The 27,533-nt window shown below is 27.6% G+C and overlaps 1 protein-coding gene across 8 annotated transcripts in view; it reads left to right on the top strand.

Annotated features, from left to right (window-relative positions):
• The window catches only part of LOC107454941 (ETS-related transcription factor Elf-5), a 148,178-nt gene that overhangs the window by 54,569 nt on the left and 66,076 nt on the right, over window positions 1-27,533 (top strand). The window contains exon 1 of one of the 8 annotated variants that reach the window (XM_071177513.2): window positions 6,361-6,657. The exons of 4 other annotated variants lie outside the window; for them this stretch is intronic. The gene's annotated coding sequence lies outside the window, so the exon portion shown is untranslated. Of the gene's footprint in view, window positions 1-6,360; window positions 6,658-6,824; window positions 6,964-27,533 lie in introns of those variants that run through there. 3 more of the 8 variants (XM_016072302.4, XM_071177512.2, XM_016072303.4) reach the window with 3 other exon arrangements.

The following is a 27,533-nucleotide window of genomic DNA, read 5'->3' as shown; positions in this document are numbered from 1 at the left end:
CTGTGTGACTTGCCGTCATGTTGGCGATTGTGTTTGCAACTGACTGGTTTTCCCTGGCGCAACTTTTTTTGCCAATGGCTTCCATTATCCTTCATTTGGCTGCGATGTTTTTACACTTCTCAAAACCATTTTAATAGATATAACTATTGTCATGCACTGTTTTTCCTAGGAAAAGAATGTAGTTAAAATCGTTTATCTCAATGTTTAATTAATTTCATATCACTGTGTTATGCGATTTTTCGTACGTTTGAAATATATTGAGTTTATCATTTAAGCTATGTATTAAAATATTATATTTATTCCCTTTCAGAAATAAAAACGTTCGCAACTATTCTTTTCGGATCCTAAGAAATTTTTAATTACTTAAATTTCATTATTATTAGCCATTTTTACGTTTTTTGCGTAGGTTTAAAACTTTCTTGAAATAACTAATGGGATAAGTATGTTTCATATTCAAATTTTCTAAAGGAAATATCGAAAGTACAGAGTTTGCATTTCGTTTTCTCGTTATAATTTAATATTTTTTTATCCTTACTCATGTTAATTATTAAGATTAATATGAGTTATGATTTTTCTTGAATGATTTGATCTAATTTTAATGCATCGCTCGATTAAAAATGTATTTGATACTATAAATATATATCTGCTGAAAATATTAAAAAAAAATATTTAAAGACACGGCTTAAAATTTTGTTCTACTTTAAATTATTCGGTACAGGTCAGAAACTCCACAACAGATTCTCCATCAGAGTACAAAATGTAGGGTTATTATTTTTCAAATACTATTCCGAAAGAGGGGAAAACTTATTATTGCAGGTTATACCAAGAGCCAAATTAGAAAAAAATAAATAAATTGCAAAAAATTTATTTTGTTTAAGTAAATATTATTGCAATTTTCAATCACTTTAATAAGGTTGAAAACTATTCTCCTCGTTAGAATTAGTTCATATATCATACAAGTTCACATAAATTCCGCTCATAGTCAGTATTTCCATTATTAAATATTAAAAGGTTTTAATCTTCAATTTTTACTAGTTCGTTAGTTTATTTTATATCTAATTTACTAAAAATGAACATTCTGATTTCCAAATAAGTTTCATTTTATTTTTACGTAACTTTACGTTACGTTAACTTATATTTCTAAAGATGAATTTCTTAAGAATGAAAATAATAAAGTAAAGAAATTCGAAATTTATCTTAATATTTTCTTCATAAAATATGTTAAATCAGATAATTTGCACTGTTTACGATTTATTACAGTATAATAACTGCTTACACAGAAAATTCACTATAATAAACATTATTTTATGCAACGTGAAGTTTTAAAACTGATATAAATAAGACGATTTAGAAATTCACAATTTATAAAATTTTTGAAAAATATGAAACATAATTTAAATGAGACTGTTTGAGTTATAAATTATTCAGTTGAATATGTAAGCTATGCAAAATACTCACTTCTTTAGAAAAAGAAAAAAAAAGTTGTTTTATTATGCATTTTTAAAAATATTCAATATAATTTGAAAAAAGTTTTCTTATTTTGCTTTCCTTAAAAATTATGAGACATGTCATCATTTATTTTTGTTTTCGATGTTTTGTAGTTATAAAAACAAAGCTTATCATTCTAAAAATTTCTACTTATAACTCTAAACATTTTTTTTCTTAACAAAAGAATTTTCTTTTTGTCTTAAATTTCACAAATAATAAACAATTTTTTTTCATCAATCTATTAGATTCTCTACCAAACATAATTCAATTTACATTAAACATTCCCAAGCCATTAATCTTGATTTTATTTATTTATTTTTATTGTCGAAAATATCAACAAAACAGAGATATCATCCCTGTTTCGTTGTTTTTATTTTTTAAAGAAGCCGTTTCGCTTCATTTACTAACGATCGACCTTCTTTGCGTTTTTTCTCTACTTTCTAAGTTTTTTGGAGCATTTTCCTTAAACGCTCTATTTCAGCTCATTTAAACATAATAATTCATCTTTAATTCTTTTTTAGACTTATAATGCCCTAAACATCTTGGAAAGTGATCAATATTTATTGTTTGGCTTTTGTTATCGTTTTTAATTATGAAAAAACACGAACTGCTTAAATGGGACAACGAAATACAGTACATTAATCCTAACACATGTGAAAAAAACTTACGATATTTTGTTTTTATCTATTCATATTATTTTGAACTCAAAAACTTATACACTTGATAAAACATTGACATTATGATTTCATGATTTTAATAAAAACACATGAATGAATTTTTAGTTTCCCATTCTTACTGTGTTTTTCCAAATACACATTTGGAGTTTCGATCCGATTAGTTATGTGAATGATTATTAGAAACCTGTACGTTTATCAGAAACCTTTGAAGAGGATTTCGTATGCCCTTATATTTAATTAAATCAAAAATTCCTTAATCTATTAATATTTAAAACAATCAGAATCCTCTCGAAGGAATTTCTTAGATTTAATGAAATCAGAAAATATTCAAGGGAATTTTGTATACATTCTTATTTAATTAGATCGGAATTATTTCAATGGAATTTCGTATGTATTTATATTTATTTCAATCAGAAAACTTTCGAAGGGATTCTTATAAATTTATATTTAATGCAATTTGAAAACTTTCAACGAAATTTCACATGCATCCATATTTAATTCAATCAGAAACATTTCAATAGAATTTTTATACATTTAATGCAATCAGAAAACTTTCAAACGAATTTCTTTCACATCCATATTTAATTCATGCAAAATCTTTTCAAGGGAATTTTTTATATATTTATATTTAGTTATATAAAAAACCATTCATGGAATTTCGTATACATTCATATTTAGTAAAATCTTTCAAGAGAATATTATATATATTTATCTTTAATTCAATGAGAAATCTTTCTAGTTACTTTGCTTTAAATAAGTAATTATTAATAAAGATATATAACTTTATACAATATTGCTTTATGAAGAAACCAAAACACTATGAAAGATATTCCCATTGTATTAAAATGAATTTTTAACAAGTACCATTTATTTGTAAGCAAAACCCTTACTTTGCTTTAATTTAATATACTCTCATTATGTGATATTTTTAAATGTTCAAAACGAAAAAAATGCTAAAAAAGGATTTTTTTACTTTTTAATCGGTTAAAATTAAATATTTGAAGAGAAAAATTTAATAATTTCTGAATATAAGTTGTTACGTTAAGTATGTTTTAAAAAACAATTTATATCAATGATTCATGAAAAATTGTTTTTTTTTTTTGTAGTTGTTGTATAAATTGAATATGTTTTTGCTGAGAAATATTTTAAATTAGGAAAATAGAATATTCCTATAAAACTCTGTATGCTTTCAAGGTAATGTATGTACCTTGTACCATCGCAAAGTTATTATTATGAATGTGTTATACCTTTTACCAGTATTTAAAATTATTCGCCATTTAAGAATTTATTCCAAAGCATATGTCATGTGACTTATTTAATGTAAAAATAATTTTCAATTAATACAAACATTATTTAAAGAATACTTATATTCATTGTATATAATTTCCGATATTAAGAAATAAAAATTTAAATTGCTTCATAAAAATTCATTAAGTGACTTTTTTTCTCAAGTTCAGAAAAATATCATATTTTTATTTGGAAAATAAAAATCTAAATGAATATTTATTAAACGTTTGAACCATAATTTGCCTCACTACAATTTTAGTTAAAATTGATACTACAACATATTACACAAAAGTATGCATGTCATTGTTTTTTTTTCTTCTTTTTTTTAAGATTCAATCTTTGATTTCCTTTACTCTTCTTTTTTAAAGAAAAGATAAAAATGCTCCTAATTTAAATACCATCATCTTCGTATTAAATAGATCATTACATGTTCGGTAAAAATGGGATTCATTGTAATTTACCAAACAAATTAAAATAGTTCGTAAACTAAAGTAAGTTAGTCAAATGATAGCTAATGTTGAAAAATTCAAAACTACGTTGAGGCTTTTGTGAATAAATTTCAAACTTTAATTCACATTTTTTATTTTCTATTATTTTTATTACAATAAGCAATACAAATAGTTCATAGTTAATTTTTTAATTATAATTTAAAATTATGAATTAAAAAATCTTAAAATAAATTTAATCAATTATTAATAATTTTGCCTTTCGTGGACTATTTAACTTTTTAGATGAAATTCCAAACTTAAATTGTTTCAACTCCATGTTAAGTAATGAATAAAATTATATTATTAAATAATTTAAATTTTTTAAACTTTATAAATATCAGAAATCCTTTTTATAAGGAAATTATATTTTTGTTTTGTTTTTTAGACATCAATTCTAGTGTTTACCTGAATATTATTTTTGCCATACATTGCAAAAAATTCGGTATCAAATTACGATAAAAAAGTATCGGAACTCAGGGTTCCGCTATTCTTTACCTTAAAATCCATTTTTACCGAACCTGTTACGGAATAAAATCTGATAAACCGTACAATAATAATTACCGAAATACAGTACCGTATATACAGTAATAATTACTGCAAAATCACTGAATCACTCCAATTAAATAAATATTACTGTAAAAATTACGATATAATATTTTACAATTAGAATGGATTTTATGGAGGAGATACACTCAAAGTGCCGGTACTTTATACAGCAATTTGATCCGAAATTTTTTAGAATGTATATTAAATTAGTTTTAGGCATTTAATAATTCTAATAAACACTATAAAGACGGAAAATTAGTATGTACCTATATTGCCCAAAAGCAGTCAAAATGACTGGATTATGGATGCGAAAATTAATTTCTTTAAAATTAATTTTTAAAATTTTTTGTATTATTTACAGTTATATAACAAGTTATTAATAAATATTTACAATAAAAAAAGTTATATATTGTACAAAAAGTCACAAAGTTCTAAAAAATTGTGTTATTGCATGCATCATTGTTTTTCTAATTGAAATTAAAAGCAGTCAAAATGACTTCCTTAGGCAATCTAGTGTTAAAGAACTTATACTAGCATAGAGCATTAATAACTACAAAAATACATTAATGGTTTGCTTTTTTATTTTTACTGTCGAAAAAAACTGTAATAACTAAAACATTTTTTTTATGATAAAATATATATTTATAATAATATATGTTGTATAACTGAACCAATTAAATCCCGTTAAACTTAAATAATAATAATAATAATAGCTTTACCATATTTTTAAATTTCAAACAACAATTTTAATGTATTTTATCTATAATATTTGAGGATCTATTAAAATCCTGTGTGTGGATCAATCAGGTGGATATAAAAGCGGACATAGAATCCCCAGAAAAACCCTCTCATGACCTGGCCCAAATGGAGGGAAAAAATCACTATCTGTGGTGGAACGTGGTATGCCAGTTCCCCATGACGGAGCCTCCCAGGACGTCATCGACCCCGTTCACTATTTTATTTTTATTATTTCATTACCCCGATCTTTCGTTAAGTTTTACTTTACGAAAAGAAAAATTAAGATTATTTATTAACAGGCGCTAATTATATGTTTTATCAATTTTTTGTGAGGTGAGCAACTGTTCAAATTTTCGTTGATGACATTGAAATTTTAAGTTTCCATTTCACTGCAAGTTTAAGAAAAAAAATTTTCCTTAGAGTTCTTAAATATTTTTTTTTTGGGGGGGATTTGTATTGATATTTTAATTTTGATTTTTGGAAATAATTTGTATTTTTTTGAAAGAGAAGTGAAAACTTTTTGGTTAGCTTCTTAATTATTACTTTAAATGCATGTTATTTGATATTATTATTTTTACATATTACATTTTTTACATATTGTTTGGTGTTATTATTTTTTTCAAATAAAAATTCTTTACTAATTTCTAAATTTTTTTTTTTTTTTTTTTTTTTTTTGCGAATTTGATTTGGTGGTATGCTTTTTATATATTGTTCTAAAATTTTGTGCCAAGTTTTCTGATATTTTAGTTATTTTACAAATTATTTATTTACCAAGTTTATTTCGTTTTTTTATCGAAAAATATTCAGCTATACTTTTTATTACTTTTTAATAGAGTTTTAGTGTATGAATATAAAAAATATGGTAAATAGATAAACTAAAAATTAATTTTTAAAAATTAATACATGTAACATTGTTGACACCATTGATGAAATTTAAGATGATTTTTGTAAAATATATGTCGGAAAAATAAATTCCAGGAGCTTTCAAAAACATTCTTTAAACTATCCCTTAAACGGTATTAACAGATTAATACTTGAAATTTAATGCCAACTTTTCACTATTAACAATTAAAATCTTGGCGATATTTACCGCTACTTTGGCGAAGTTAACACTTCGCGCAAGTCTTCCACTTTGTGAAGGCCGTTTTGAGTGATTGCGAATTATTATCGCAGATGATTCTTGGAAAAATGCTTTTTGTTTATTTTTGGAAGTGCTCATCTTTGCATTGAATTTTTCTTCTAATTTTCTTTCGTGCATTTGTCATTTTATTTAACCAAACCTCATAGAATGAATTGTGTTTAGAACGTTTCTTCAGAAATTAACTATTCCACAGCTTGGAATAAAATTGTAAATGAGTTTTCTCATTCGAACTTTTTTATTTTGAACTTTGAACTAATTGCGTGTCAAGGGGTAGTATTTTACAGCTTTATAGGTAAGTCATGTTTTATAATTATATAGTTTCTAGCTACTATTCTAGTATCTAGAAAGCATTCGTAACGATCACGCCTACATTTCTGCATTAGTTAATTCGATTGAAGGTCGCTCTAAGTTTATTTTTATCATCCGCATGTGGTTATCATCAATTGCACACTGAAAAGGGTTGATTTCTCCTCTTTGGAATGTTGCAATCAGTATTTTGTTTGGGTTCTAGCTTCTTTCTTTTTTTCTCACAGTATAAAATGTTATTATGCAAATAATGGTACTTCTATGTTACACTGGATCCCAATATTTATTGGCGGTAAATATATGTTTGAATAAACATAATAGTGTATTATTCAATAAACATAATAGTAATAATAGTATTACCTTTATATAATCGTAGTTATTTCACTGTTTAACTAATTCTTATCGTCATTCATTTCTCAAAATTTATCGCATTAGCAAGAAATAAGCAGAAATGATATATATAAGTACCATTAAGAAGTAAACATATCATGTTTAAAAGTAAATATTTTTAACGAAACATAGATTGATTACCATTCGATACAATTCTTTATATTTTCTTAAATTAGAGAAATATGTCACAAGATTTTTGCAATGTTTCTCATAAATTTCTTTTAATTTTTGAAAGCATCTCTCCTAATAATAAAATGTTTGTTTCATTGGATAGTTTTTCTGCGATAATGTTGATGTAAAAAGTGTGCCTTTTAATGCTTTTCTATTTTAAATTTGTGTAACTTGTTGGCGATTTCATGACTGCCATTTAAAAATAAATATTAGGAAAAATCTATATTAAATGTGATATCTTAAAAAAATACATACTGCAGTTAATTTTAACGTTCCGCACACTTGCAAATTATTTAAAAAAAAAAACAGCATCCTTCTCTAAAATGAGTGTATGTTTTTAAAACTAAAACAATTATGTGACAGCAAAATTCTTCGAACAAACATTCCTCCAATTGCAAACTTTTAAAATCGTTTTCAAATTCTGAATTATTTAACTTTTGTTGTTAAATAAGACCCTTTTTAATTATGAAATCATCGTCTGTTAACAACTGTAAGTTGAATAAAAAATTGAAACTAAATTTCCTAGATTTCTCTCTGAAAATACTATGGCAAATTTTGCTTAAATTTTACTTCAGAAAAAAAGAAGAATTTTAATAAAACTATTAAACTTTAAATGAATTTGTTATTGTTACTTCAAATTTCTTTTTAAATTTTTTCTCTTGTTTAGATTATGTTTAGCTTTACGAACTTATGCACTTTTTGTTCCTTTAATTTACCGTATTTTCCAACTTTTTCAACTATTAATCTTTTTTTAAGTAAGTAGTAAAATCCTTGGGATTAAATTATATTCATGACATCTTTGAATTTACTAAAAAAGTTTTTTTGTTGCTATTTTTCTTAATATAGTTTTATAGTCACTAGCTATGTACCTTTTTTGAATTTTTTTCTTCTAATAACCCGTATAATCTACTGCTTAACAAACACCGTTAGTACTGTCAGTAGATGAGCGTTCACCATGCAGATTTTTTGTTTGCTTTTGGTGTAATTTTTTTATAATGTTTGTTAATATATTTTTGATGTATTTTTTGTTTTTCTTTACAAACTTAAGTTGCAGTTTAAGACTGCCTTTTTTCTAATAACTCTCAACTCGAGTACGAATGAACTTTCACAATGAACTTTCGTTTTTTCAAGGATTACCGCAAGCAAGTTCATATATATATATATATATATATATATATATATATATATATATATATATATATATATATATATATATATATATATATATATATATATATATATATATATATATATATATATATATATATATATTGACATTATAGATTAACTAAAAAAATATTCTTTATCATTATTTATTAAATGTTAGATAATAGTTTAACGTAAATGTAGGCGTCGTACATTTATAAATATTGATTACATCTTCCGTTATCTTCCAGTGATCATGAATATTAAAGAAAATTTGTTTTAACAATGAGAAAATGTTTGATACTCGGATAATCGCAACAATTTGCGTTGATACCACCAGACTGAGATAATTTTGACATAAATGCATAACAATATATCTATCAGAAACAAGTATTCGTAAAACAAAATTTTCCTTATAGACATTTTCCCTGAGTAAATTACAATTCAATGTTAATTTTTTTATCAAATTATTTATCAAATTCATTTCATTTTAGTATCAAACGTACTTCAACATTTAAAGCAATGCAATAAAAATGATAACGTTTTCTATGTAAAATAAAGAACACATCTTAAGCAGAAATAATTTCAACAATAAAAGGAAAAAATGCAAATTTATTTTGTATATAATTTTTCTGTATGAGAAAATTTTTTTTATTGTATAATTTACCCAGAAAATGTTTCTATTTATCCTCCCATCTGGAAAAAGTTTAAAATATATTTGTATTATGTTAAATATAGATTTGTATAAATATTTGTTATCGATCTAACTTAACATTATTAATAAATAATAATAATTCTTTTGATTGTTTATCCATTTTTGGTATAAACATTTGCATAACTGATCTTGTATTAAAATAATCAAATTGATTTTGGGATAAAACCATACTGTAATTTTTGAAACAGTTACTCGTAAAAAGTAGTAAGCCACGTCCTAGTTTTTTTTTAATATTTTTGAACACTTGTGTGATAGTAAAAGTTATGTCGTCATAATATGTAAACAAATATTGTACTTTTCCTTATTATTTTTTTGCGATCGTGGACCGAGGGTAAGAAAGTAATTTTTAAAAAACAAATTAATGTCATTACAGCGCTATTTTATATCCCTTTATATTATGATATTGAAGAAAAAACATGCAACCAAAATATGTACAAAAAAAAGTTTACTTATCCATATCTAAACTGAATTAAGTTGATACTCGTTATCGTATAGGCACTCGCATAAACATTGAAAACCTTGAAGGCAAAAATCCTTGAAGAAATGAGGCTCAATATTCAAAACCGGCATGGCTAGTATTTTTATATTACTACTTTACCTGCCAACCTTTGCAAGTATAGCCATGAATTAATTAGAAATAAATGTAGACCTTCGATAATAATTAGCAGTAATTTTTAGATCTGTAACATTAACAATAACTTTTGAGTTTTAATTACCAGTTAGCGTAAACTTGCAAATTTCGATAAAAGTTTTTCTCTATTAAAATGAAGAAAATGGAATGTTTGGCCGTGCTTTGTAAGCAATGATTAGTTATACTTTTTTTTAAAAAATTATGCGTAATGTTCCAATAAGTTTCCAATAAATGTATCATTTTATTACTTTGAATTATTAGTTTAAATACGCATTTGAAATAAATATTTGTTTTGTTGTATATTATCAAAATCTGACACCGTCTACATTTTAGATTTAAAATTTGATCATGCGGCAATTATCATTTTTTTAAAACTATGTACATAGTTAATTTTTAATTGAATGCAGAATATTAAAATAAATTTTTTTTAATTTCAACACAGAGATTAAAATTTAACATTTAAAAAAAATGTTTTAAGGGCCTCTTTTATTTTGACTACTCTGTATATATTCATAGCGGGAGGGAAGATTTTAGGAATCGATAAAAAACTACGACAGCAATAGTTATTTATTTTTAATTATAACACATTTAATTTTTGAAAACGTTCTTAAGGTAGTTATTTTTGCAGATAAAGATATATAATTGTAAAATATACATAATTGTAATATTTAATACTATAAAAAAATTTCTGTGTTAATGGATATGCTACCGGCAAAGTATGAAATTCGGCATTATATAGAATGCCTACACATTCTATATAATGCCTAAAACTAGCCGGCATATTATGAAATGATTTATAATTCACACTTTGTCTAGACATTCTATAGAATGCGAAATGAGAAACCGGCAAAAGTATGAAATAAACGTCCTGATGAGGTTATTATGTAAATGATGTGCATGTTACTGTGAATGACCGAAATCGGTGGTTGTTGACTTTCACCGGTGAATGTTGACAGTCACATAGTCGCTTTGGTTAATGTCCGAAATATTTATTACATCCGATTTGATATTAATTTATTCGTGGATATAATTACATTTATTCGATATTTTGATGCTTACTGACGAGAGATTAGAAGAAACATCAGGGTAGGGTATACCGGGCAAATGTATATCGGGCAATGGCACTGAACCTTAAAAAAACATCAGTGTAGGGTACACTGGGCAGTGGCACTTAACTAGGCCTAGTATATATTTCGGACATTTACCAAAGGTCTAGTCATACTAGGTCTAGTTAAGTGCCAAAGCCCGGTATACATTTGCCCGGTATATCCTACACTGATGTTTTTTTAAGGTTCAGTGCCACTGCCCGGTATACATTATGCACTATATATTCAAAACTGTTAACTTACACTCTATATTTTCTCGTAAACATCCAAATAAATGTCATTTCGCTCATTATTAAAAAGAACTACGGATATAGAGGCTTCCTTTATTTTTAAGTACCGTTTAGTGTTAGAAAAAACCACGTTAATTAAGGATTTTTTTACCATTTAGTGTTAGAAAAAACCATGTTAATTAATGCTTTTTTTTGTTAATTTGTTTCTTCAAATAATCAGTTAGAGCCGTGATGTATCAGGGGATAAAGCGTTCCCCTTCCAATGAGATGAACCGGGCTTGAATCCCAGCGATGGCTGGTCGATACGAATTCCGACCACAGTGCTGACGCAAAATATCCACAGTGGTTGACGGATCATGGGTCAGAGTCGCCTTGCCGTCAGGCTAACCATTGGAGGTTTTCGTGGTTTTCCTCTCCATGTAACGCAACTGCGGTTTAGTTCCATCAAAAAGTCCTCCACTAAGACAGATTTCTCCCAACCGAGGAGTTCCTTTGTGTCCTGGATTGGGTTCAAAAATACAAGGCTACGGAGAGTCGTAAACCCCGCCGTCTGCTCAACGACGGTTATAAAATCTATATATGTATTTCTCTTACATGACGACAAAAAAAAGCCTCATTACAACTCCCCGAATGGCAAAGGTAGAAAATCGATCGCCGCTAAAAATGTCACATGCCAAATCTAGCCGAGGTAGCTCAACATATAGCGCTTTTAAAAACGGAAACTGGGATAACCAGAGAGAGCATTCTCACCTCTCTGCGGCTATCTCATACTATTAAGCTAGGCAGAAGTGAGTAGTCTTTGTCGATAGATCTCTATTTTGTCGAAAGCGCTTTTTTTCACGAATTTATATATTGCAATTTTTAATAGACTTAATTATAGCCAAAATTTTAACCTTTTTAAAGAGACATCAGTTTTAGAAATTTTATCTTAAGATTTTATACTATAGCACTTTTCTAATAGGTTTAACGAATTACATGTCATTTATTTGAATTCAAATTTATTTTAATGGCTTAGTATTTACTAAAACGATGTAATTTTTTTTTTAAAAAAAGTTGTTATATGGATTTGAATGATTGTTTTGAATTCTTAGAATTTTGTGCATTTGCAATGTACCTAAGTTAGTGGCGAGCGAAGCGAGCTTGGTTTGCGAAGCACACCGTATATGATTGCTTAGCAATTTTCGGGAGTTGGCGAGGGTTAGCGAGCAGGGGGCGCAGCCCTCTAGTTAATAAAATAATCATTTAAATTGATTTCTTGAAAGTTTCAGCATTCACCTTGTATTATTTAACTCCAAGAAAATCCGTTTAAATTTTCTTAAATTGTGTTTTAACGTGTATGTGCTTTATTCAGATTTAGCACAATGTATGAATGTAAACTTGTTTCCAAGGCTCTCTTTTCACGAAAGTTTTTTTTTTTTTTTTTTGCTGAGTTAAAGTGACGTCTGTCCTTCAATGTGACTTATGTATAAAAGTTCCCCGTGGCAGGTGATTATTAGTTCACAGTATGACTATATGTACTTTGCTATATTGTATTCATATTTAACTAAGGATTTCTGCGACGTTTCAATCTAATGAAAATTAATTACTCATTGAAAAAAGTCATTCCATTGATCACAATTTTTAATGACTTCATAATTTCTGACCTAAAATTAATCTATTCAATATTAAAGCAAAGGCAGTTCTTCGCTTTGATGCGGCATCTAATATAAAAATACTAAATTTCCCCACAGTTTATGAATGTCATATTATTCTTTTGATTTGAAAGGCTTTAGCACAATTTTTTTTCTATAATTTTTTATATTTTTTATTTAGAACATGATGCCTTTATTTATATTATTTGATTTTAAAATTATAAACTATCTTGCGAGAGATCAGAACAAAAATATCTATTCAGCATATGCTTAATGCTTGGCGTTTCAACAAACGTGAGCATCTTAGTCCTATTTAATTTCCCAATGAATATGTATAATATGTCTTCTAATATGTATAATCTATTTTGTTTAATCACTCTTTGATATTTAAATTTAGCCGTTTACATTGTAAATTTATAAAAATCTAGTTTCAATTATTCAGAATAATTTGTTCATTTCTAGAGTTACTATAGAAAAAATTTTGATCGGTTAACAAACGCTTTCCGAAATTTATTGTTTTAAATTGTAACTTAATTAAAGATTTATTAATTTTGTGTTTTTTTCTCAATAACAGAATCTTGTTTTCTTATACTCAGAAAAACAGTGGAAGAAATAATCCTTTTTTATGGTAATTTATTTAAAAAGTTATGAATAAATTTCTCGCATTCAAAAAAAAACAGGAAAAAATTTAGACAAAAAGTTTGAACCAGCTGTATTTTCACAAATTCATGAAATGATGAGTAGATTTTTCACAATTTTGTAAAAGCGTACCTTTCACTAAAGTCTGGAAGAAGGAAAACATGTAAGCATTCAGAGGAAATTTTCTAAGCATTTTGTTGGTTTCGATTAAAAGATTAAAATTTGTTTTTCGTTAACGAATTTATTTTTATCTGAATTCCGAAACTATTTTTTAGAACAACAAAAATTAAGAACGACAGCTACAAAATTTTTAGAACATTTTCTTCCCCCGGCATCCATGAAATAACCACCACATATTACCAAACATGCAAATGCTTTTAAAATTTAATTTGTAATAATATTTTTATTCAAGAAAATACCTAAAAATTAAAAATTTTGTAAAATTATTTACTATTTTAGAACTAGTGTGTCCAAATATTATAGTTTAAAATCAATGTTCAGTGAGTTTAATCTTCTTGCATTTCAGAATTATTTCTATAATATTTACGAAATCATTTTAAATTATTGATTACGCTGAGAAAAATATGGTCAAAATTACCAGAATAAGATAAAATTTAACGTGTTTCTGGCTGTATGGGAACACCAAAACAAGCTCGTTTACCTGAGCTACAAGTTTTACCTGAGCGCTGTGGTAATTTTGTTAAAATTAAAAATAAAATATGGCTATGTAGTCTGTGATAAAATTTTGATAAAAGTGGTAAAGTTTGGTAGTTTTATCATGATACCTGAGAGAATCGCGAAATATTATTCGATTAATTTCATTCTTTAGTTTTTTTTTAAATGCGTGGTAATAAGAGCTATATTTTTGAAAACCAGAACTTCCGTTAAGCCATTACCATATGAAATAAAAAAATACTAAATGAATGGTTTAAATGCAGTAAATTCTGGTTTTATTAACTGGAATTATAGTTTTTTTTTTTAGAAAAGAAATGTCATTACTAGACAGTATTATTATTCCAGAATTTTTCTCTCTGTATAGAATTTACAGAATACTTTTATATCAATAAAATAAAGTAAGTACGCGTTTTAGATACACTGCTTATCTAGCTAGTCTTTTGTTCTGTTGAATATCACGATGAGATAATATTTTTAGATATTCATATCTATTGCGCTCGAAAAAAAACTTCTAAGCTGAAACAGCTGAGAAATTCCATTACTGAAACACTTACACCTTAAGGCTGCTGATGACTACTGGATAAAGTGTTCAATTTTTGTGTAAAATTGTTTAAATATGTATATGTACTAGTTGAAATGTAATAAATTATACCAATTAAAAAATGATTTTAAAGATGTATTTTTGGAAAAAATTTATAATAAGAGTTAATGTTTTCATTTAAAGTGTGCTGAATTATAATATGGTTTGAATTTTCTGTGCTAAGTTAAACCAATACCGTGCTAAGTTGAAAGAATTATCGTACTTCTAAAACTTGTCGTACTTAGTCGAAACTATGGTTCAACTTGATTGGAAACATAGTTCAATTTAAGACCTTAGTTTGGGATGCAGCAGATTTGATTAGTATTTAGGATTCAAGATATAGATAATATGGTTAAAAAATTAACCGATTTTCACTAAAAGTGTAGTTAAAAAGTTTGCTAATTTTGCTGGACCTTACGTGACATGAAATTAATTTATTTTTGAATAACTTGCAATTAACTCCATGTTTGATAACTAGCAAACAACTTAAAATCAACTCAAATTATAACAATGTCTAATGCTTGAAAAAATAACATAGTATGCTTGATCTTTTTGCGATAACGAAATGCGAAATATTTTTTATTAACCAATGCGAATAATTCATTTTTGAAATTTTTCTCCTGAGGGAGCAAATTGAAATTCTTGGATGATTTTCAAGAATAGGATTGAGTGCATTGAAAGAATTACGGCACAAAGTACCGGCATTTTGGGGGCATCATTCGTAAAATCCATTTTTTCCGTAAAATTCATTTTTACAGTAAAATATTATATCGTAATTTTTAAAGTAATGTTTATGTAATTAGAGCGATTCAGTGATTTTACTATAACTATAACTGTAAAAATTACGGTATATGATATTTTTTGTTACGTAACTTATTCCGGTAAAAATGGATTTTAGGGTAAAAAGTACCGGCACCCTGAGTTCCAGTACTTTTTGCAGTAATTCAATCTGAAATGTTTTACAGTGTAATGGTTCAAGTGTTATAAGAGGTATATAAACATGCACGCCAACAAACATTCGTGTTTTTAGTATTATACGTAAACGAAATGCATTGTTTCTATCTTTCGTAGCTATGTAAATTAATGAATAATTTTAATTATATTTTCATTCACAATTTTCTCTATTAATTAATTAGATAATATAAATTTAATAAAAAAAAAGAAAGAAAATTTCAGAAAAGCCATGCACATCTTAAAATGCAAAAAAATTGTTGCAGATAATAAATTCCAGTTCCATAAATAGTAAATGTTAGTTCGATAATTAGAAGTAAGAAAAAAAATTTTATATTAAAGATGTTTAGCATTTTAATAATTTAAATTCTTACAACCTGTTTGAATAAAACAGATTGAAATAATTGTAATAAATATTTAGGAAAGTAATTTGTAGTACAATATACTTAACGAACCAGTCAAAGGAATGTTAGAAAGCTATTACTAATAAGCTATGCTTATAGATGAGTTATTATAAATAATGACAATGACTTAAGTTACAGAAAAAAAAGCATTCAAACTAAACAAACAACCCCTCTACGATGTAATTCCAACATTATTATAACTGTGCGATTTGTTCCTGTTTAGAAAGCGAATTGGATTTCCTTTTTTAATCTCATCAGCCGTTAATGCATTGTATTTGCTTAATGATGAAAAAATAAAATTTTACTTATGTTCAATTAGTCATTCAATGTTTAAATAATTCTGTTAAATGAAGCATGACTCTCTGAGATTTCCGTCACGTGATTTTCGGAAGGAAGTTTGAGGAAGGAAATGTGGAAAAAGGAAACAGGGCTTCTTCACCCGGGAAATACGAAGTGTATCTCCTTCTAACTGGTAACCGTTTTTGTCATAATTCAGTTGGGAAATGCTGATGAATATACTCTTACTCTATAAATTTTTTTACATATAGTTTACTTAAAATTCACTAATTAAAGATTAAAAATGATGCTGTTTTAGAAATCGTTCTTTAAAATTCTTTTGCTCCACAAAATTTATCCCCAAGCTCCTTTTCTGACTGGCAGCCGTTTTTGTCATAATTCAATTGGTAAATGGCGATGGATATATTCTTATTCTATATTTCTTTTACATATAGTTTGCTAAAAATTTACTAATTGAAGATTCAAAATGATGCTGGTTTAGAAATCGTTCTTTAAAATTCTTTTGCTCCACAAAATTTATCCCCAAGCTCCTTCTCTGACTGGCAGCCGTTTTTATCATAGTTCAGTTGGTAAATGGCGATGAATATACTCTCATTTGATAAATTTTTTTCAAATATAGTTTATCAAAAATTTACAAATAAAAATTGTAAAATTATGCTGTTTTAGAAATAGTTCTTTAAATTTATTTTGCCTTACAAAGTTTATCCTCGAAGTCGCTTTCTGCGCAGAGAAAAATATTCTGGTAAAATTACTTTCACCATAGGGTAATGACATTTCTGGTAAAAGAAAACATATTCTGATTTACAAAACTAAAATATACGGTATTGAAATCATTTATTTAAATATTTTTCCGTTCGTATGGTAACGGTTTACGGGAAATTCTGGTTTTCAAAATTATAGTTCGTGTTTACCCCACATTTAGAAAAAAGTACAAAACTGAATTTAACGGAATAAATGATTTTTAAGCCATGATCTAAGTTATCGTGATAAAATTACCAAATTTTACCTCGTTTACCAAGTTTTATTACATACTATAAAAACATATTTTATTGCTAATTTTACTAAATTCATTACCAAAGGGTTTCAAAAAAATTACCGTGCTTTTTGGTGTTCCCAAAAAGTTCTGAAACATGGCAAAATTAACCATATCCCGATATTTTTTACTATACTTTTTTTCTCAGTGTGACTGGTAACTGTTTTTACCATAACTCACTTTGGAAATGACGATAAATGTTCTCCTGCTTGATATTTCTTCTTTTTTTCGTTAGAAAGTAGTTTACCTGAATTTCTTACATTGAAATTGCAAAATAATGCTGTTTTATAAATAGTTCATTTTATTTATAATTCAAAACTTATTTCTGAACAATAAGTTTATTTTTATCAAGTGTAAACAACTTATCTATCATAGTAAACTGCTGTTTGTAGAAAATGCAACACCATGAAGGAATCATCAGAATCAAATGAAATTCGCAGCAAATGTCAATTATAGGATATTATGCAAATTAATAAAGTTTCAGAGCCATCGCGCGTGCGTGGCGCGCGCAGCGCCCTCTGAATTGATGCTGAAAGCGTATAAATAAAGTGCTGTAGCGGGACGTTGAAAATAGTCTATGATTATTTGTTAGTGGCAAACGTTTAGTGAGACCTGAGTATGCCTCCACGACGGAAGAATAAGAAATTCAAGCAACTTACGGAGTTTGAACGAGGGAGGATAATCGGCCTTCGAGAAGGAGGATTTTCCTATCGCGCAATAGCAGCTCGTATGCAGCGGAACAGTTCCACAGTGATGCGAGTTTGGAAGCAGTGGACCGACGAGCACCGAACAACTCGAAAAACAGGCACTGGACGACAGAAGGTGACGTCAGAGCGCGATGATCGACACCTGCTCCGCATGGCGGTGAATGATCGCACAGCTTCCTCCAGGCAGCTGGCAGCACATTGGTCTACTGCTACAGGTGTACAATTGTCGGCTTCGTCAATTCGTCGTCGTCTGCTGCGCCGTGGATTGCGTGCAAGGGTGCCATTATACAGGATTCCCCTCACGGCGGATCATCGACGGCTGCGTCGGCAGTGGGCTCTTGAGCACAGAGACTGGCGAGCTGATTGGCACCAAGTTGTCTTTTCAGATGAATCACGCTTCAATTTGTGGACCCATGATGGCCGTGTTCGTGTTAGACGTTATGCTGGTCAACGCTGCCTTCCTGAGTGTATTATTGAACGACATAGTGGTCGAACACCCGGAGTTATGGTCTGGGGTGCGATTTCGTATCATGGACGATCCAATTTGATACGAATTGAGGGTAATCTCAATAGCAACAGATACGTCCGTGAAGTGCTACAGCCCGAAGTCGTTCCTTTCCTTCAAGGCATCCCTGGAGCTATCTTTCAGCAGGATAATGCACGCCCACATGTTGCGCGGACTGTTAGAGACTTCTGTTCAGCACAACGCATGCAACTTCTTCCTTGGCCTGCTTATTCGCCGGATATGTCGCCTATTGAGCACGTGTGGGATATGGTTGGTCGGCGTCTCACTCGTGATCCGCGTCCTGCAGTTTCCAAAGACGAACTTTGGTTGCGCATACAAGCGATATGGAATTCTCTTCCTCAAGCAGATATTCAACATCTGTTTGACTCCATGCCACGTCGTATAGCAGCACTTATTGCAGCGCGTGGTGGCTGCACCAAATACTGATTTCGGACGCTTAATTTGTTTCTTTTGTTTTGAAAATTTCATCATTTATTTGTATCAGTACAAGTCGTTTCTGCATTAAATTTCATTTGATTCTGATGATTCTTTCATGGTGTTGCATTTTCTACAAACAGCAGTTTAATTAATAAGTCTTATAGTAATTAATATGTCTTATAATAATTGGTTTACGAAATACTATTAGAATTTACATCAGTGTCATTTAAATGGAAAAATAATATAAGTAATTTTTGTTCATTCCCATTTTGACAATATTGATAGCTGCAGTGATTGTTGTTCCTTAACAGAAGAGCTATTCACGCGACTTAGTTTTGTTACTTTTATTCCACATGTTACGTTTGTTATACGATAAACAACTAGCAAAAAAAAAGTTATTTTGTCAGCTGTGAATGTTAAATAAAATTCTTCTTGAATTTATGACTAATATACACATAGATACTGCATTCACTTTTGTTCAATGAACCTAACTAGAACCGTCGTGGCGACAGAGCGCTTGTCTTCCGATGAGGTAAACCAGGTTCAAATCCCTGCGATGGCTGGTCGATACGAATTCCCGAACACCCTGCTAGCACCGATCACAGTGCTGACGTAAAATATCCTCAGTGGTAGATGGATCATGGGTTAGAGTTCCCTTGCAGTCCGATTAACGGTGCGAGGTTTTCATCTCCATTTGAAGCCAAATGTGGGTTAGTTCCATTCAAAAATGGCCCGCAATGGCTAGTTTGTCCCAAAGCTTGATCTAGAAGTCCCCTTGTCTTCTAGGTCCAAAATTGCAAGACTGCGGAGTTAAAAATTTGCAGTCGTAAACTTAAAAATTAGTCGGCTGTTAAACAACAGATGTAAAATAAAGAATTAACATAATTAATCATTTAAAGTTTGAAAAAAACATTGTATCTGTATTTTTAAATAACTAATGTTAATTTCGAATTAAGAAATATTTTTACAAAAATTTCAAATTCACCGAATATATGTATTTTTACTTAAACATCATAAAATTAAATTTGTAATTAGCATTTATGCTTTATTTTAAAACTAATTTCGCATCATAAGAGTTTTTACTAAAACTGTTGCGTACTCTGAATTTTATTGTTTATATGTTAAAATTTGACTTACAATAAAACTAAATAAAGAATTTCTATTAAAAAAGAAGACTAATTACTTTTTTTTACTACAACTCTCTTTTTGTAAATTATGAAAATTTTTATGATCCTGACATTGTCTTATGCTTTAGCTTACTTTATTAATACCTGATTGCTTAATCTTCTCTGGAATTATGCTTTGCTTTTGTATTAAGTAAACACCATAGTGCATATAATAACTTAGCTGATATTGGTATTTAATAAAGATAAAAAAAGAAAACGAATTCCTTTGCAAGTTAAATAGTATCTATCGAAACTTCAAAAATGTTTCCAACTTTTAATATCTTATCTCTCCTGACATGCAAATGATATTCCATCCAACCGTTGTTTAAATTTTATTTCTTTTCGTACATTCTTTATCGGTGTTAGCATTTACACCCTAAGATTCAGACACTGATCTTCACAGTTGTTAAGAAGAAGAGAACGAAGGAAATAGGGTCAAGGCCAAGTGTATATACATGCAAGCGGTTTGCAATCTTAAGCCTTCATCTCCATCATTTACTCTCTCTGTCCACTCCCTCTAAAACTTCTACTCTGTCAATCTCTCTTATTTTTATATGTATTCGCTCGTTAACGCCGATTTCGTTACAGAAACGTCATGTCTTCTATCACGTCAAAAATTTTATTAACGTTCTTGTAGGCTTGTATTTTTTATCATTCTATTAATGAATATATTTCAATAAAACATCATGTGTTGCATGTCGTCGAAACACATAATGTAGGTAGTAAGAAATAAATGTAGGGCCCGCGCTGAGCATTCGCCAACTCGCCAAATGCGATAAAATGGTAAATTTGGCGAATAAAGTTTTGTTTTGGTTGAAAGTATTGGCGAATGATTTTTTTCCATTGTAAAGGAAAATATAGAATTCGATACTCAAAATTACGTCAAAATGAAATTTTCTACACAAATCAATATTTTTTATTCGATTAAATTATTTTTCGTTAGATGAGCTGCATAACCAATTTGAATTGGGTCCAAATAATATAAGCCTGAAACAAGTTATCGTAAAATAGTTTTCTATGGGAAAAAATTAATCATAAATAGTTGTTAAAATTTGCATTTGGCGAAGATATTCGAAAATTATCAAATATTTTTGATATTTGGCTAAGTTATTGGTTTAAAATTTCAAATCCTTAGCGCAGGCCCTAAAATGGATAGAGAAAACATGTATAATTTATACAGCAGTTAATTTTTCATCCAGAAAGCAATGGTTTTCTTTTCAAAATTTTAAGGCAATATAGTGATTGATTTTTATACATAACTGCGTAAAGAAATAAATCGCATTGGAAAATTTCCTTTATTGCACCAAAATCGTTGCCAAGTGTTAAAGACAAACGGGCTATGGCAGGCAAGATACAAAAAAAAAAAAAAAAAAAAAAAAAAAATATTTTTTAAAAATAACACTTACCCGGTAAAACTTGAAAAAATAAACTTATATTCACCCAAGTCAAATCACTATATGTTTCTGTCAAAATTTTATTGAAAATACAAGAATCTGTATCAGACAATTGTATTTGCCACCTTGGAGATTTCAGTTGGTATTTTCTATATCGAACAATTTCAAATATAGAAATGATTCTAATAACTTCATTCTAATAAAAGCAATCTAGGAGAAAAATGGTAATCGGTTATTCGTATAATGATCCCGAATCGCACCAACAACAGTGGTAACCAAAACCATTCTCAGTGATATAAGATTGCAACAATAGTACCATGCATGATAATCGTGGGTGGATTTTGTGGTTTCTATCTTCATCTATGGTGAATTATTAACTTCCAAATTACAAATTTAAGTTCAAATATCAGGATTTTCACTTATGATGAGTGGCTCTGATATTCAATTCTTATCGGTAAAAATAAACTAAAATATAAGCATTATATTTAAAAAAAATCCTAAACATAATTTGAATTTTTTATAGCTTCTAAGTAACTAAAAAATTAGCTCGGCTATGTTTATATAATACGAATATGCAAAATTCTTTAATATAAAATAGCTTTTATATTTCAAAACCTCTGTCAAAACATGTTATTTCTCAATTCGCTGATATAGTTTACATTACATTTATGAGCTTTTGCAGCATATAATACACTGTAAAAAAAATTTTGTGTATTTTAACACCCAAAAAGGTGGCACCTTTACATCGTACCAAGGGCTGTTCCATTCGTAGGGAAACACCAAGAATGTTCCTTTACACTACTTGGTCTAAAACATCTGCTATTATTTTTAGTATTCAGTAGCACTAATATTTAAAATTACAGCAAGACAAGATACACATAAAAGCTAGTAAAGTTATTTTTACGAATCAATATGAAGTAAGAATGATTAATATTAGAGACACTTACATACACTAATTCTTAAAATAGAACGAGTTTGTAAATCAAACATACGCGTAGAGCAAAGAGAATATTTTAGACGAATTCGAACTTGGCTTTATAGGAAATAGCGGATAAAAATTATACGTTATTAAATTATTTAATACAGTTTACAGAAACACAAAAATTAAATGCAAATATACTTATAGCACAACTAAAAATATAGATACATATTTTAAAGGCGAACTTTAGCTTCTGTGGAAAATAAGAAAAATTGAAGACAACAACGAACTTCACGTCATTGTAAACAATTTCAGATGTATCAAAAACGTGCGTTTGGGGACGAAAATTTTTCACGTATGGTATAAAGGCGATCTTACTGCAAACGTTTCGCATTTTAGGTGTTGAAAGCTTTTAAACACACTTGAAATTGCATATGAACTCTCGATTTGAATAATATTATTCCCTCACAAAATTTTCTGGGTTATTCAACATCATATTAGAAGAGATATTTTTATCATGGATAAAGCGCAGTGTACTGCTCTAAAAGCTCATTACATTACAGAGCTCATTTAAAATTCACAAATATAATTTTTATGGCGTCTATCTCCTATGTGTATGATTAGTAATTTATACTGAATTTAGCTTAGACGGAAGGTAAGACAACTTAAATATCAAAAGATTATTAAGTCGTTTACCATTAGAAATGCCTTTTAAAGTCTTTTAAAGGGCATTGAATGCATATTTTATTTTGAAATATTGTTAAATTTAAAATATTAAGGATTTGAAATATTCTCTTTATTTTTGCAAACTGCATTCGTGAAGAAGAGTAAAGAAAATCGCTTTTCGCGTGTAAGTAGAAAAGAGAGAGTAGGTATTTTAATGAAAGTCTAATTTATAGTAGAATAGAACAATTTTTCCAGGACTTCAAGGTTTTGAAATAAAAATTAAACCTCATTAAAATTGAATAAAAACATAAAATTTTATCTTAATAAGAAGATAACATAAATATTATCTCATTTACTAGTGTTTTTATTACCCAACGCCTAGTAAAAGCATATTTATATCCGCAATAGAACTTATGTATTTTACATCAGCTGAACAAAAATCAAATGATTCTTCTGTAACGAAACTTTTTAGCTCTATATCTTTAATTTATTTTTTGACTAACTGCTGTTTTTTTTTAACATAACATTTTAGTTTTATATCTTTAATTTAATTTTTGACAAACTGTTGTTTTTTTTCAAAAAAATATAACATTTTAGTGATATATCTTTAATTTAATTTTTAACTAACTGCAGTTTTTTTTAGCATAGCATAACATTTTAGAAAATATATAGATATTTTTAAAAATATATAGAATTTTTGGCAAGTTATTTTTAATAAATTTTATTGACAATAAAATTTTGAAATTTTTTTTTCAAACTTTATTGAAAAAATTTCAAATACATCTTTAAATGAAAATCATTTTTTAAGAAAAAGTTTTGGTTGTTATCACAAATAAAATTTACGGGAATTTAATTTTTTAAAATATTTAATTTTTTAAAAAGATCATTTAAAAATTAAAATTTTATTTTTTAACAAAAATTTCAAATGCATCAGTTAATAAAAAAGATTTGTTAATCTTGTTTTTAGAAAATAAACATGTATCATAACAGAAAGAAAAATTTGCGCTAATGAAATGAATCTTAGTTAATTTTAAATAAACTAGAACACATTTTTCTTTTAAAAAAAGGGGGAATTTTCACTTTTCTAAAATTAGATTCATGTTTTACGAACCAAATCCGCATTTATGTCCTAAATTTGTGAAGGAGTTGGGAATCTAGAGCATATCGGTTGTATTGGGGTCATATCTTCACTGTCTTCTTTACTTTTCGCTATCGATAGGATAAATAATTACCTCATTACATACGAAAATCATCCATCAATCCACCCATGAATCTTTCGAGTCTTAAAATACAGAAAACAAAGCTAGAAAATAATAGAGAAAACATATGGAAAATAAAGCTTCTGCAAATTTCTATATGAATTTAGTAAAATTAACAGATTAATAATTTAAATCATTATCTATTAATATGCTATTGCTTTAGATTTATATAGTAAAAAACTGTTTGCTTTTCAGAAAAAAATATTATTTTGTTGAATTTTCTCGTTAAATAAAGATTTTAATTTATGCATTCAAAATTAGAAAAGGAAAATCAAACCGTTTTTAAATATAACATAACAATCCACTGTTTTCTATATTTTTATTATTCTCATCTTGTAATAAAAGAAATCAAAAATCCTTCAAAGTTTATATTATTCAACAAATAAATTAAATATTGGAAAATACTGAAAAGAAACAATTCAATTATCAATTATCCACACAAAAATTGGAAGAAAAACCGCATTTTTGGATGAATTTAAACTGATTTGTAACCCTAACACTTTTCATATTTATCTGTTTTTAGTATTTTTTATCTCTTTCATGTGATACGAAAAACAGAAACTTAAAAACCAAAGTAAATGTTAAGCAATAAATATTAAGAAGTACTGAAAATAAACTATTTAGTTATCAATTATCCACACAAAAATAAAAAGGAAAATTTAAATTTTGAATTTCAACTGATTTGCAAAAGTACCCTTAGCACTTTTGGTACTCTATTTTTTATACTTTTTACCTCTTTCATCTGATAAGAAATAATATAGATTAAAAGCATTCAAAGTATACGTTATGATATAAATATTAAAACATCCTGAAAAAAACAATTCAAGTATCTATTTTCCATGCAAAAAAGATGAACAAATTCAAACAGATTTTCAAAAGTAACTGTAACATCATTAATACTTGTATGTTTCCAATATTTTTAAAAATTAATCGAATCATATATTACGAAATGAATACAGGGCTGCCAACGTTTTTTCCTAGAGGTAGCTAAATTATTAACTCGTGATTCTTCGTTTTTCAAATTCGATTTAAAATTATTGTCACACCATTATCTGTTAATGACTCTACAGTTCTTAGGAAACGCCACTTTCTATCAGCTCTCTTATGATGAGGTTTTTAAAATGTTGGCAAAATTGCCAAAAACATAGAAAGCTTTAGTTTCTAATTGTCTGCCACACTTTAAAGAATTTGCAAAAAACGTTGTAGTTGGCGGCAGCCCTGTAAATATTTGAAAGTACTGAAAAAGAGTATATTATACTTATTGAAGATTAGGGATGCTTGTATAGTGATTTGGCCGAATACCGAATATTTGGCGACCGAAAAGCAAAATATATATTTTTTAAAAGTTCAGTAATAAATGTTACAAATTATAAATAAATAAGTTTGATTATTGAAAAATAATCAAAATTTAGCTTTATTATTGTTTTGGGGAAAGGGAAAAAAATTGTTATTGAAATATGAGATAATAAAGATAATTAGACATTAAGATAATTCGGTATGTGATAACAAATATGTGTAAAAAATATTTCTAATAATGTATTGATTATAGAATAATCTAAAATTGTAAAGTAAGAAATACGATTTTAGATTATTCTTTATTAAATCTATTCTACCCCCCCCCAAATAAAATATCGAAAAATATTTTTCAGGAAAATACTTTGCCTCATATTTGACCGAACATTCAGTCAAACCATGGTGTACTACTATTTGAGTCTCAAATAGTAGCACACCTTGAGTCAAACATTCGGCCAACCGAATATTCTGCTAAAGGGCAGAATAAGCCGAATATCGTTACATCCCTATTATTAATATTAGTGCTAAGTTAAAAGACATCCCTATTAAAGATTTTTTCTAGTTAGCAATATTATTCAAATTCCTCTTTAAAAAATAACTGTATTTTTGATTTAAATGTTATCATCATCATTAGTTATTATTCCTTGTTAATTCGATGTACTTTCTTTTTATATGTGCTCATATAATAAAAAATAAATACAAGAGAACATTTGGAATAAATTTTTTGAATTAAGTCATGGTATTCAAATATCATAGAATATATCTAAATATTATAGGATCTAGTATTCTAGAATTTCGTTCTGAAATATTATCTTTCATATAGTTTAGGGTCTTGTGTTTAATAGTTTGCTGATAAGATAAATAATTTCAGTTAAATTTTGAAAATGAGCATGTGAAAATATCGATATTTGTAAATAGATTATTCAATAAATGAAAAAAAATATTATTATAAAATCGTATCCTTTATAATAATTGAAATCGTATCCTTTATAATAATACAAAGAAATTGAATGCATCGTCTTTTTAAAATACATAAATTAACCATCTAAATATGCTTTTAAATATAAAACATAGCATAAGAATATTTTGTAAAGTCGTCGTTATTCCAAACTTTTTTTTAAACATTTTATAATAATATAAGTGTTATGTAGTGCGCTTATTTATGATCAATGAAATTAGCTAAACTTTTATTTAGGTATTCTGTAAGCCATTTACTGTGAAGCGTGAATAAGTTTACTTGAGATCAAAAATATATATATATATATATATATTTTGGAGCTTGGGTAAATATGGATAGCAGTATGATCGCGCTTCTTTTTGAACGCGGTACCTTCAAAAGAAACACCCACCTAAGCCTTTGAAGTTGTGTGCATAAACTTTTTAAAAAGTGCTAAATAAACAGATTTAACAGACTATTTGACGCTTTTTTTTTAGTTCAACATCTTAAAAATTAAATTCTTGTTTTACACCCACGTTCCTTAAAAAAACCTCTCCGCCATTTTAGCATTTTTTTTTCAATTTCCGCTTCGTGCGTTCTTTATATGAATCAAATAAATTAAATTATCAGATTGTCTTAAATGCTATAAAAGAAAAGAAAAAGCTTAAACCTGCATTTACGACTGATATCAGTTTTTTTTAACGTCTTAGCATTAAATTGTCAGTTGTGTTGATAATTATAATCACAAAATGTTATTACACCTATATTTTTATAAAGTATATTGAGCATTTCTGCTTCTAGATATTATGTTGGGGAAAAGAACTTTTTACTATTTTATTACAATAACATATTGATTTTTTTAGAAAAAGAAAAGAGAAGAAAAACGGAAGCTTTATGAAAATTTAATATTTTAAATATTTATTTTTAATAATTCTTAGTATCCTACACAAAAATTGAACATCTTATCTGTCATCTCAAA

The sequence above is a fragment of the Parasteatoda tepidariorum genome, chromosome 2 (assembly GCF_982258835.1).
Source record: "Parasteatoda tepidariorum strain Cologne lab strain chromosome 2, Ptep-v5.0, whole genome shotgun sequence".
NCBI lineage: Eukaryota > Metazoa > Arthropoda > Arachnida > Araneae > Theridiidae > Parasteatoda > Parasteatoda tepidariorum.
The sequence above is the reverse complement of the archived record's forward strand: the minus strand, read 5'-3'. Positions and strand labels throughout refer to the sequence as shown.